Genomic DNA, 14,210 nt, shown 5'->3' on the forward strand with positions numbered 1-14,210 from the left:
AAACCCCAAGAATATGGCCCCTGAACACCATTTTAACTCAGTAAGTTTCACTCTAAGTTTCCTGGGGTTCACCCTTAAGCCAAAGATTACACAGGCCCATAAAACAAAACAAGACTAAACGGGCACACCAGCCCAGAGGCAAGGACTAGAAGGCAGTAGGGGACAGGAAAGCTGGTAATAGGGAACCCAAGTTTGAGAAGGAGAGAGTGTTGACATGTCGTGGGGTTGGTAACCAATGTTACAAAACAATATGTGTACTAATTGTTTAATTAGAGACTATTTTTTCTGTAAACCTTCATCTAAGGTACAGTAAAATAAAAGAAAAAAAAAGAATTGAGAGTGGTCACTCCTGTAGTGGTTGTTAGGTGCTGTCAAGTTGGTTCTAATTCATAGTGACCTTATGTACAACAGAACGAAATGCTGCCCGGTACTGCACCACCCTCATAATTGTTGCTATGTTTGAGCCCATTATTGAAGCCACTGTGTCAGTTCATCTTGTTGAGGGCCTTCCTCTTTTTCACTGACCCTCTACTGTACCAAGCATGATGTCCTTCTCCAGAAAGTTTTCCTTCCTGGTAACAAGTCCAAAGTACGTGAGATGAAGTCTCACCATTCTTGCTTCCAAGAAACATTCTGGCTGTACTTCTTCCAAGAAGATTTGTTTGTTCTTCTGGCAGCCTGTGGTATATTTAATGTTTTTCACCAACACCATAATTCAAAGGCATCAATTCTTCTTCAGTCTTCCTTATTCGTTGTCCAGCTTTTGCAGGCATATGAGGTGATTGAAAATACCATGGTGTTTTAGGTTGGATTCTCCGGAGAACAAAACCAATGAAACATATATATGCAGTTGTAGAGGCTGGAAAGTCCCATGTCCCTTGGTTAGGTTGGAGGCTTCTTCTGACTCATGTAGCTGCAGGGGCTGGCGAACCCAAAATCAGCAGGTCAGTCCACAGGCCTCCGGCTCATAGGCTACTGAGTCTGATGAATCCAAAGATCAGCACACCAGCCCAGGGGCAAAGACTAGAAAGCAGGAGGGGACAGGAAATCTGCTAATAGGGAACCCAAGGTTAAGGAGGGAGAGTACTGACATGTCGTGGGGTTGTTAACCAACGTCATAAAACAATATGTGTACTAGCAGGTAAGCTGCTAGCTCAAGTCCCAAGACCCAGAGGTCAGATGCAGGATCCAGAATGAGCAAAAGCCACTGAACTTTGCCAGACAGTCCACATATATTGGATGCAAGCCCACCCCCAAGGAAACTCCCTTTCTACTGATTGGCTGCTCATAGCAGATCTCATCATGGAGGTGATTGCATTATATCAGATTTCATTATGGAGGTGATTACATCATTACATAGCTGCCAAATGACATCATGACTGCCAAATCACTGAGAATCATGGCCCAGCCAAGTTGACACACAACCTTAACCATAACACAAAATATGGCTTGGGTCAGGCACACCTTAGTCCTCAAAGTAACATCTTTGCTTTTGAATGACTCCTAGAAAGCTGAATTTTTTATCTGAGTAGAGCAGCGTCAGCAGATGTTTGTTTTATTATCATGGCCTTGCAGTTTAATTTGACATTTACTGTGGACATGTAACGCTTTGCTATTAATAAAAAATCCTAAAGGAGAGAAATAAAGGAAGTTTAGTTTTGAGCATGAACAAACCAGACAAGAGTGAACTATTTTGAGGGAAAAAGTAGGTTCAGGAGATATCTAGATTCCTTCCAGAGGTGCAGTGGGCCTCAGATTAAGTTTAGAGAACCAGTTCAGATAGAGACCAACTTGTGTCCTCTTTGTAAAGCAAGGAACCTATTCACTATAGCTTTTGGAATTTAATCTGAGGAGAAGTACAGGGGTTATTCTTGATGTTTTTAAAAATCATGTATCTTCTCTATAAATCAGTACAGTGGTCCAAATATCTCAAAGCAGAAACCCTAGTGACAACATGTACTTGCTGTAATCACATCTATGTGATGTGGCCCTTATTTTAAATGAGCTAGGGTCATGGAATGACGTCATGCAAATACATGATGTACATGCACATGGGTGCTGTGCAAAATGCCTTTTCTTAAGCAGTGAGGGCAGAACAGCCTTTCAGATGCTAAAATAATCAGTTGCTAACTAATTGATTATCTCATGTGTGTCAGAGTAAAACTGTTCTGCAGGGTTTTCAATAGCTTCTATTTTAGAAGTAGTCACCAGGCCTTTCTTATGAGGTGCCCGTGGGTGGACTCAAACCACCAACCTTTTGATTAGTAGTGAGCATGTTAACCTTTTGCACCACCCAGGAACTCCTTGCAGATGTTGCCCCTCTACTTTCCTCTCATCAAATTCCTGAGCCAAAGAAGGGTGGCAGATTAGCAGACATAGTTTGTTGACCCTGTTGGGACATGACTTCTGACTCTTGGGACTTCTCTTTATGGATCCCTTTGTAATTGACTGTGCTTGTAAAAGTATGAGAGGGGCCATCTAGTGGTTGGATCTCCTGTCTGCTTTCTGACTTCCAGCAGGCTGAAGGCAAAGCCGTTATTCGAGTTGATGTGTGGTTTTGGCATGCAAAGTCCTCTTGTTTCTAACATAACCAAAAGCTGAAAGCTGATGGACTAGAATGTTTGGTTTTGTGCCATATTTTTTTTACTCTAACGGGAACACTACTGGGTATGAATTACTACTATAGAAAGAGCTGTGCTATGCCTTGGAAAAGCTATTTGTTGATGAAACACTAATTGTAAAATAGTTACCTCAGCAAACCCAAATGTAATTACATTAAGTTTAATTACATATCATTAATTATATAAAATATTTAAATTGTTATGTTGAATTGCGCCCCACTAGTTGCTGTACATTTTGCTGGTGTGTGGAGCAGATGTGCTTGAAGAGTTTGGATGCCATCCAGAAGTTAGTGCATTGAAACTGTTCGGATAATCGGAGCCTGATTTATACCATCTATTGAAAAATAATAGCTACATATTTTCCGTGATGCACCAATAGCAAGTGTAGGGATGAAGTGGCTTATGCCTAGGTGATATTTTGGTAATTATAGCTTACTGCGGACTTTTGGTTTAATCAACCAAATATAAAGAAGTCGAAAGCTTAATTTCACGTGTAAACCAACAGCAGCCAAACAAGCATTTCTTGTTCATATTGGGACAGAGCCATTCTTGTCCTTGCCTATTAAACTGCCACTTTATTTGGGATGTGTGAATCAGCAAAGGGTTCGGGAGTTAAATTATATGCTTTGTTTCTCAGAAGTTCACTTACTCAAATTTTAAACCATCAGTTTAAAAATGTTTACATACTTGGCTTATATCAGTTTCTCTAACTTGATTGAAAGCATGGTGAAGTTTCCATTAAGGATAATAGGAAACAGTCATAGAGCCTAACAATAGATTTTGCTTTTTAGGCATGTGAATTTAACACCTGGTACTTATCAGACCTCATGTAGAAAATGCGATCATTGATTCTTAAGTTTTGGTAAACAAATTGTACTGGAATTTGCTCTTTTAAGGAGTTTCATTTCATATTTACGTCCATTTAGGGTAAAGTGAAGCAGAGCAACAGTAATTTAAATAGAAATGCTACAGAAAGGATAATATTTATGACTTGTGTCTCTGCCAATCAAATATGATTTGATTATGTAAAATCCGTGTAAAAATTTGAGGGTCAGCAGTAGGGACTACAATATCCAGCTAGGTTACGGAATAGAGCAGATATCTGTTCAGACTGAAGATAGATATCTGTTCAGACAGAAGGCCTGCATTCAGGAAGATCTGAAGCAGCTCAGTTTAGTTGCTCCAACTTAGCAAGCATCCCAGGACTGATGGTAACTTTGGTGGTTGTTGGGGTTGGTTCATGGTACCTTGCCAACTCCAGTTCCTGCCAGGTATGCCTGCTACAATGTCATTTAAGCACCTCAGCATAAACATTCTAGGTGATTCAGGAGACAGTTATTATTGATAGATGTTGTCTTATCAATTTTGAACTGAAACTTGCCTTTTACCCACAGCGCCAGTCCTAGTTTCTTTCCTAAAGCTCTGTTATAAGTTTAGTCTATTGTAAGCCTGTTCCTAACTCAGACCTGGTGTGGGACATTAGGGTCTCTTTGTCTTCAAGGAACAACAGGGGTGTCAGAGCTCATCTTCAAATCCCCCTCCTTTCCCATGACAGTTTTGGAAAGTATTAACAATTTATCCCAACAGCTTTAGAGACAATATCCAATAATTTATGTGCCACTTCTCCTAGGATAATTGGGATGGAGACAAGCTCTGTGTAGCAGCCCCTGGCTTTGGGAGTGCCCAGGCTTCCCAACTGCTACCCCTGGAGGAGGATGAGCCAGCAGGGCAAGCAGATTGTGCCTTTTCAAAAAAAAAAAAAAAGAAAGAAAGAAAAGAAATTAGGGTTGGTAAGGAGGTTAAAAGACAAAGGAGGAAGCATTTGATAGGTCATCTGTCAGTAGGCCTTGATAGAGGCTGTAGGAGAACAATGGAAAACCACTTCAAAGTGAACAATGCCGCGCTGAGTGTGTGCCAGTTTCATCGAACAAAAAAGAAAGAAGACATGTCAGCTATTAAACACATTCATTAAGGGATGTCTTTTTTACCTCTTTGCTTTTCCCACTATTTTTCTCTCCTGAACGGGGGAAAAAAATGAGTGAGTCTATCAAAGCAGGAGGGAGGTGTAAGGTTGCCAACTTTCTGGGAAGTGAAGCAGGGATATTTGCATTAATTAAATATTTATTATTGGGACAGAGGTTGTGTAAAGAATGGAAAACAGGTAAAGTTCTTGATGGATTCATGTGATCTCACATGTTTGAAAATTCCAGAGAAGAGGGTACCACCCCCCACCCTGGCTTTGTTTTATTTTTAATTATATCTATAATGATGGCTCGCTATAAGTTGGAATCAACTCGAGGGCAATGAGTTTGGTTTGGTTTGTAATGACGTAGGATTAAATTCTTAATTTGGAGGTTGAGAGATTAGGAACATGAGAAGATTGGAGATTTTAAAGCTGTGATTTATGGACAGGAGGTAAAGAGGGAAAAGGGCATTTTCACATCTACACAGGCTACATTTTTGTGATAACTGGAAAAAAAGAAAAAGAAAAAATTAATTAAGTGCCGCTAGTTCACAAAATTATCTCTCATCTTGAAAGTGTCTGATGTACTAGTCTATGCTATGAATATAGAGATAAAAGAATGAATATCAAAACATAACAAGGGCATAAAACTCTAAGAAATGTCATAGGAGTTCAGAACAATGAGTTACCCAGCCACGAATCTTGTCTTTGACAGTGAAGCAGAGTATGGCTTTTACTTTTTTCTCAAATAATGGAGGGTTTGATTAAAACTAATATTTCTAATGTCTGATCAGTTCACCACAGGTTCCTGCTGAAGGTTTATGTTTGCATAAATGACCAACTGATCTTCTTCCTGCCATTGTTGTCTGGTTCAGTTCAAATAAGGCATAGAGCCACGGCAAATGATTTCGTGCGCAAGTCTTGTCTCTTGAACTAGATGTAAATGCATTCAGAGTATGGTCCATGCCTTATCTGTCTTTTGCTTCCCTCCAAATTGGTGAATGCATGATGCATATGTTGGTTGGCTAGTTTATTTATTTGGCAATATTTACTGAGTTCCTTCTGAACCAGGCATGGTTCTCGATGCTGGACAGTCAGCAGATAAAACCTTACTCCCACGGGGTTTACCATTTGTCTTATTTTGCTAGGGCTGCCTTAACAAAATCCCACAAAGTGGGTGGCCTTCAAGAACAAAAACGCACCGTCTCATAGCTCTAGAGTCTGGGAATCCAAATTCAGGGTGCTGGCATGGCCATGCGCCCTCTACTTCAGGGGCCTTGTCACTTCCAGCTTCCGGAAGCCATGGATGTCTCTTGGAGTTCCTTGGCTTTTAAATGCTGCTTCACGTAGCATCTTCCCCTTATGTGACTGTGCCTTGGAGTCTGTTCTTTTATAAGACACCACTCAGAAAAGATTAGGACCCACCGTGCCCCTTATGACCTCTTTCACTTAACTGATAACATCTTTAAAGAAAGAACCTATTTCCAAACAAGCTCACATACATAGGACTTCAGCATATCTTTTTGGGACACAAGTTCAATCCATAACACCATTCTAGAGGGAAACACAGACAATACCTAGCAAATAAATTTAGAATATAATTTAGGTGGTGAGAAGTGCTTTGAAGAAAAACAAAGTGTGCTAAGGGACTAGAGAGCAATGGGTGTGCTTGTTTAGGTCTGGTGGTCAGGGAAGGCCTCTCTGAGGAAGTAACTACTGGGGAGAGACCTAAATGAAGCAAAGGAGCTTCCTACCCAAATCCTTAGGTCTGGAGAAAGAGTGTTTCCAGCAGAGGCAAGAACAAGTGCCAACGTTCTAAGAGGGATGCGCACTTGGGTTGTTTGAAGAACATCAAGGAGCCAGTGTGTCTGGAGCAAAGTAATCAATGCAAGAGAGATAGGAGGCAAGGTAAAAGAGGTAGCAGAAACTAGATCATCTAAGCCCTTGCAGGTTCTGCAAAAGACCTTGGATTTGTTGGCTGATAAGATGACACAGGACATTTTATCCACTACTGTCTTTTAAACTTTAGAAATGGTTTAGGATGGCTAACTAAAAGTTCTCAGCCCTTCACTGTTACTATCTAATATAAATGCAACCTATTAGAAACTATGGAGTCCCTGGTGTAATGCAGTCAACTGCTAACTAAAAGGTTGGAGATTCAAGTCCACCTGGAAGTACATCAGAAGAAAGGCCTGGTGATCTAGTTCTGAAAAAGCAGCCATTGAAAACCCTACCTGAGCATAGTTCCACCCTGACATACATGGCGTCACCATGAGACAGAATCCACTCAGTGGCAACTGTTTTTATTTATTTATTTATTTTTAATTAGAACATATGAGGATGAAGAGCCCTAGTGGCATAGTGGTTAAGAACTCAGCTGCTAACCGAAAGGTTGGCAGTTTGAATCTACTGGCTGCTCTGCAGAAGAAAGATGTGGCAGTCTGCTACTGTAAAGGTTACACTTTTAGAAATGCTACGGGGCAGTTCTACTCTGTCCTATAGGGTCACTGTGAGTCAGAATCAACTCGACACCAACAGCTTAAGAGGATGAAGTACCAGAACGAGGGGACCAATGTCACTACTGGACATGAAGACTGACGTAAGTGACCTAGTCCTAAATGAAATCAGGTTGTGTCTAAATAAAACGCTATTTCTTCTATTATGTTCAAATCAGTTAAGTATAAACTTTAAGTAAAACTACTGTTGAAAAATCATTAATTATCCATTATTAGGCCTGTCGAGTCGATTCTGACTCATAATGACCCTATAGGACAGAGTACAACCACCCCATAGGATTTCCAAGGTTGTAACTTTTACAGAAGCAGACTGTCCCATCTTTCGCCTGCGGAGCAGCTGGTGGGTTCAAACTGCCAACCATTCAGTTAGTAGCTGAGCTGTTAACTACTGCGCCACACACACACACACACACACACACACACACACGTATATATGTATTTGTAATGCTTGACTATTACACCAAACTTATCTATATATAATTCTAAAGATTAGTAGGCTGTAGACTATTGCCCTCTTTGTAAACATTACAATAAAATGCAACTGTTCTATTTTGACTTTCCATATAAGATACTGTCATTATTACTGAGAAATATTTTGTGTTTTCATCTAAAGCCTCCCCAGCAGGGTCATTGACAACACATTTTTTTTTCTCCCTCATGTTGTCAATGGAAACAGTGATTACATATTGTAACTGAGCTTGTATTTGTCATTAGCTTAGTGACCCCTGCTGGGGAGACTTAAGATAATCATACTGTAATTCAGAGTTGGGGTTTCAACAACATAGATGCTTGGACCTCAAACAGGAGTTCTTCCTCATTCAGGACAATCAATTACCAGGTAGTCCATCATCCTTCCTCATCACTGGAAGCCGATCACTTGCAGGGAGGGAATGACCCTTGTCGACACATAATTGAGAGTGTGACCAATTCTAAACGTGACGTATTTAGAATTAGCACATTCTTCCTGGTCATCTGCTTCTGTCTGTTGCATCGTTAGCTCTGCTTTATGCTATTTGCCAGGTGGCACTTCTTGATCTCTTTCCAATATGCCTTAAAAAAAAAAAACAAAAACAAAAGGCACAGATGATGCAGTTTACCATCAGAATCTTTTATTTTATTTTTTTAAAATCACAATAGCATTATTCGGTATCATATGCCAACCTTTTTACCATCACATTTGCAGAACTAAACTCTTAAAAAGGGAGTAAACACCCCATGGAGCAGAGGCCTTATAGTATTATTTTCATAAATATTTAAAGAGCCAGATGCACTTTTGTTGAAGTGTGAACTTTTATCCTTGCAGACTGTTGCAAAATTTTAGATTCTTCCCATCTCCATCACAGGCCATCTTGTCATCTAAAAAAAAAAAAAATTAGTTTAGATAAACCAATGGGATTAGTGCCCACTTCCCAACACTAATGTATACGTGCAAAATAAGAAAATGGTGATACTTCAATTATCTTTATACTTCAGGATAACAAAGGATTAGTAGAGGACGTTGATACTAAAAGATCTGTCATTTGTTAGAACTGACCTAAGCATATTTAATAACAACTTTTATAGCACACATATTGGTTTTTAATATTGCTGTTAAAAGTTACATATATATATATGTTTTTGTTATTTGTTGTTGAGTCAATGCCAACTCATGGTGACCCCATGCGTACAGAGGAGAACTGCTCCATAGGGTTTTCAAGGCTGTCACCTTTCTGAAGCAGATTGCTAGTCCTGTCTTCAGAGGCTTCAGAGGCGCCTCTGGGTGGGTTCAAACTACCAACCTTTCAGCTAGTAGTTAAGTGCTTAACCATTTACGTCACTTGGTAGCGTCTATTATATAGAGAGAGAAGGGAGGGAGGGAGGAAGGAAGGAAGGAAGGAGGGGAAAAAATAAGATGATATAAGGTTAAGATCACTTTATCTTCTTTTTTCCTTCCTTCCTTCCTTTCTTTACCGTTTTACTCTAGCTTTGAAAAATACCTTAGCTTTGATAACAGTTCCACTTCATTTAGTGTATTCTGTATCTAGATACATAATAAAAGTCTTGCTGTTTAGGGTGGGCAATGTGCAGAGATAATCCTCTCACTCTGGACAATGCCTTTTTAAAAAAATTTCTTCTTTAGGTTGGAAGGATATTATATGACAACTCCACCCCCTCTCCCTTTTCAAATAAAACTAAACCCCAAACTTGATTTAGATTTTACTCATTTTTTTTTTCCATTAACGTTCTTTTCCTGGTTCACATTGAATCCAGTATACCACAGGGCATTTATTGTCATCTCTTCTTAGTCTACTCTGCGAGTTTCTCAGTCTTTCCTTGTTTTTCATGACCTTGACAGTTTTGAGGAATAATGGCCAGTTATTTTGTAGACTGCTCCTGAATTTGCAACTGTCTGATGTTTTACTCATGTTTAGACTGAGGTTATATTGTATGGGGATGAGTACCACATAGACAAAGTGTCCTTCTCATTGCCTCCTATCAGGAGGTAGTTGACATCCGTGTGGTATCACTGGTGATGTTAACTTTCTTCACTTGGTTAAGATAGTATTTACCTGGTTTTTCCACTGTAAAGTTACTAGTTTTCTCCTTCCATACTCTATTCTTGAAAGTGAATCACTATATGTAGCCTGCCTTAAAAAGGTGGGGAAGATAGGGTCCTTACTGAAACACAGGACATATAATCAGCTGCTGTACAAAGGAGTGTATGAGAATAAGCTGTGACTAGATTTGGATCACATTGCTAATCTTTGTTCATTGAAGACTCAAGCATTGAAGAGGGAATATTGTCCTCTTAGGGAAAAATCTTCTAGGGTAATTAATCTTTAATATTCATAGCTCCACATAGGTGCTTAAAAGTAGTGGGTTCTGGGCTCCACAGCTGAGGACTGAGCTCAACTGCGATGGCAATGGCCAGGACAGCTGGGATCTCTCTCCTGTGGTCTTTCAATCTCATGGAGGCTAGACTGGACTCCTTCACATGGTTACCAGAGCTTTCTCGAATGTGCAAGTCTTGCTTATGTCACATTTACTAATGTGCCATTGGGCAACGCAAGACATATGACCAAGCACAGAGTCTATGCATGAGGCACCACAAAAGGAGGTGAATATTAGGAGGTGTGATTCACTGGGAATCTTTCAGGTACAATCTACGCAGTTGTATAGCACATAGCTAACTAAGTTGGGAGTAGAACCCAAATAAGTACCACTTTGGTACTCGCTTCACTGTAGCATGTTGAAGCCAAGAAATATGTATTGTACTTCTACTACGTTTACTAAAATAGGAAATCCAACTTATATGGTTTAGAAAGATTTTCAGCAACAAGGATTGACATTAAAAAAGAGCTTTCTGTTTAACCTTTTACCTAATTAGCAAATTCAGTGAACTATATTCTTCCCTGAGCATTTTACTATTTTGAGGCATTAAAGTATGAAAAGAGGACTGAAATAGGAATCAACAGGCTTGGGTACCATGTCTATAACTATATACATGGATAACCTTCAGCAAATGACTTATCCTTTCTTGGTCTTAGTTTAATTGACTGTAAATGAGGATGTTCAATGGTCCCTAAAGTCAGTTCTAACTCATAGTGACCTCATCTGCAACAGCACACAACACTGCCCGGTCCTGCACCATCTTCACAACCATTACTGTATTTGAGCCCATTGTTGCAGCCACTGTGTCAAACCATCTTCTTGAGGGTCTTTCTCTTTTTGGCTGACCCTCTACTTTACCAAGCATAGATGTCTTTCTCCAGGAACTGGTCCCTCCTGATAACATGTCCAAAGTATGTGAGACAAAGCTCATCATCTTACCTTCTAAGGATCATTCTGGCTGTACTTCTTCCAAGGCAGATTTGTTTGTTCTTCTTGCAATCCATGATATAGTCAATATTCTTTGCCAACACCATAATTCAAAGATATCAATTCTTGGGTCTTCCTTTTTCATTGTCCAGCTTTTGCAGGCATATGAGGTGATTGAAAATACTACTGGCTTGGGTCAGGCACACCTTAGTCTTCAAGGTCCTAGCTTTGCTTTTTAAAACTTTAAGGAGGTCTTTTGTAGCAGATCTGCCCAAAGCAATGTGTTGTTTGATTTTTTGACTGCTGCTTTCATGGACATTGATAGTGGATCCAAGTAAAATGAAATCCTTGACAACTTCAATATTTTCTCCATTTATCACAATATTGCTTATTCGTCCAGCTGTGAGGATTTTTGTGTTCGTTATGTTGAGATGTAATGCATACTGAAGGCTGTAAGTGCTTCAAGTCCTCTTCACTTTCAGCAAACAAGGTTGTGTCATCTGCATATCACAGGTTGTTAATTAGTCTTCCTCTAATCCTGATGCCATATAGTAAGTGCTAAATAAATGGTATCTACCACTATTTTACGATGACAAATACTGTTGATAATAATAGCAAATGAGGCAAATAAGTGCTTCATCCCATAATATGTTAAATTATATATTTTACTATCAACATATACATGTAAATGATTTGGTCTGACTTGTATCTCAGAAATTTTTACAAGCCAGGGCTAGCTCCTAGGAGATGGGTTTGGGGGATTTTTTTTTTTTTTTTTTTTTTGTCATTTTATAAATGACTAAAGAGTCATAAAGTCTTTCTATGACAAGTCATGGTTCTCTGGTGGGTGGACAAAGGAAGAGCTCAAGTAAGACCTGGCCATTTCCCCACCCTAAGTCTAGATTCGGTGGCAAGGTGTTTTTTTTTTTATTTATGTTTTTCTTTTTTCTCTCTGGTTTATTTTCTTTATAGGAGCTAATGGACCTTACGTGCCACCGCTCAGGAGGTAGAGCCAGAACTAATTACTCACCCAGTGGTCTTTTCCTAGAAGTCGCTTTCCTTCTGCCTTGGATTGAAGTCATTTTTTGAGTTATAAATTCTACCTTCTTAACTAGATTGAAAATGCCTGGAAGGTAGAGGCAGCATTTTGATGTCTTTGTTTTTCCAAAGCACTTTCTACAGAAACTTGAACATAATACATCCTCAAATAGTTTTTTAATGTAGCCGGGATGGGTTTTAATTCTTGCCTAAATGCTAGGGCTTTAAATTCTGTCTGTGGATGAATTCTTTAATTACAAATATTGCCCGTCCTTTCATCCAGGTGACATATATTGGTATCACTAGGGCTAATTCATTAATGCTAAAACTATCTTTGCTCCATAACTATGAGAAAGTAAATGTGCATACGTTAAAAAAGAAGAAATAAAGACTTAAGTAAGAAATGCCTATTTTTGAACCTATTCTGAAGCGCAAAGTATTTGAAGAGTTTTTCTTCATAGACCAAACAACAATAAATATCACTGTAACAGATGCTCCATTACATTGTTCTGCCATCCCTGGTTCTATGACTGTTCCCATTTATTACTATTATTATCATTAGAGAACTTATGAAAACATCTATCCCGCCCAATTTTCACAAACTGGACTCATCTCTTACTGGTAGGAAAGGATGAAATGCCTTTCTTTGGAGCTGAAACCACTGCCATCTTCTCGCAAGACTTGAGGGCAGAATGACATGTCTATGACAGATTCTCTCCTCTCTCTCTCTCTCATTCTTGTGTTTGCTTTCTGGCAAAATGGAAAAGAAAAAACAATGCCTCCCTGAAGAAACTGCAGCACTCTGTTGCTTTGATTTTCCACATGGAAGGATTCTATTTAAGCACAGGAGGCTCTAGGAATGCTGGCTTATCTTGTTGAGCAAGTATATTAATACTTTTTCTCCTACAACTTATAGCCAGATCAACTGCAATTATTTCAGTAGTCAGAATACCCTGGGATTCTGAAAACAAATAAATCAAATGCTTTTTAAAGTCAAAGTTAAGGCTAAATACAGAACAAACAAACAGAAAGTATATATATACTGCAGGCATTACCTTCCAAGTGTGTAGAAACTACATGGATATCCATAAGAGGGGGACAATGAGGAGACGTTTTGCCGTCATTTGAATGGACTGTGTGTTCTTGATTATACTGATCAGCGGTTGCTCTTTGGACTGACATCAAAAACTCCACCCTCCCTCCCCAAGCCCCTAACCTGCCCCGGGCTGCCGGTTTCTGTGTGACAGCTCAGCGAGATTAACGTTAAGAAACACACAAAAGGCAGAAAACAAATAGCGTTGCTGCCATCTTATTGGTTGGTACCCTCCTGGGATGACCTATAATCATTTCTTCAGCTTAGAAATCAAGCTCATGGTCTTTGCAACAGGACTGAAGCGCCGTGAGCCCTGTGGGTGTTGTGCTTTCTATTGTTTATAAGAGTTCGCGTGTTTTGCCATTTATTTTAATAGGGATATAAGATTTGCTTTTTGTTTGCTTGTTGGTTTTAAATTTTGGAGAAAACAAAGCAGAACAATGAAAAGAGGACAAACTCTGGCTTTGTAAGATTTATTTGCACGTCAGCAGCGTTAATTATTTTTCCTATGTGTAAACTCTGTGTAAGAAGCTTTTAAAAAATAAATTATTGTCCGTTTTAAAAATGCTCTAAAGCATTTGTATGAAAAGGATGTTAGGAGAGAATCATTATCATCTCTGTGTGTTTACAAAGAATACACACTCGCTCAGAAAAGTAGTTCTTTAAGAATTTCAGGCCACGGAAGATTTAATTAACCTTTTCGCTAGGAAACCAATTCTGCTCACTGCCTTCATTACCCTCCCTTTCTCTTTCCACCCCTAGCTCTCACACTTTATCCCTTTCCTCTCCTTTTATTCTTCCTACCCTTTCCCCCCATTCTTTCATCAATGATTCTATTGTTAAATTTGCCAGCTGGTTTTGGAGTCACTTATTTCTTTCCATTTCTGACAGCAACCACCTTACTTCCATACTTCAGCTTTTGCTTTACCTGCTTTATTGCATCCTCTCTTCCTTCTAAATTTTTAATCAGTAATCCATATTGACCTAGGATTGTAAGGGCAGCTGAAAAGTTTGGTAGTCTACAAAGGATAAAGATTCGAAATATTAGTTTTTCCACAGAGCATAATGGTTTCTCTTAAATGAATGTTATTTATGAAAATATAAAAAAGCAAAACCAAAAACATTAGTTGGAAGATGATATGAAGGAATTTATTATTATAACTATCAACATAAGTTTACTA

Source organism: Trichechus manatus, unplaced genomic scaffold (genome assembly GCF_000243295.1).
Source record: "Trichechus manatus latirostris isolate Lorelei unplaced genomic scaffold, TriManLat1.0 scaffold00063, whole genome shotgun sequence".
Classification (NCBI taxonomy): domain Eukaryota; kingdom Metazoa; phylum Chordata; class Mammalia; order Sirenia; family Trichechidae; genus Trichechus; species Trichechus manatus.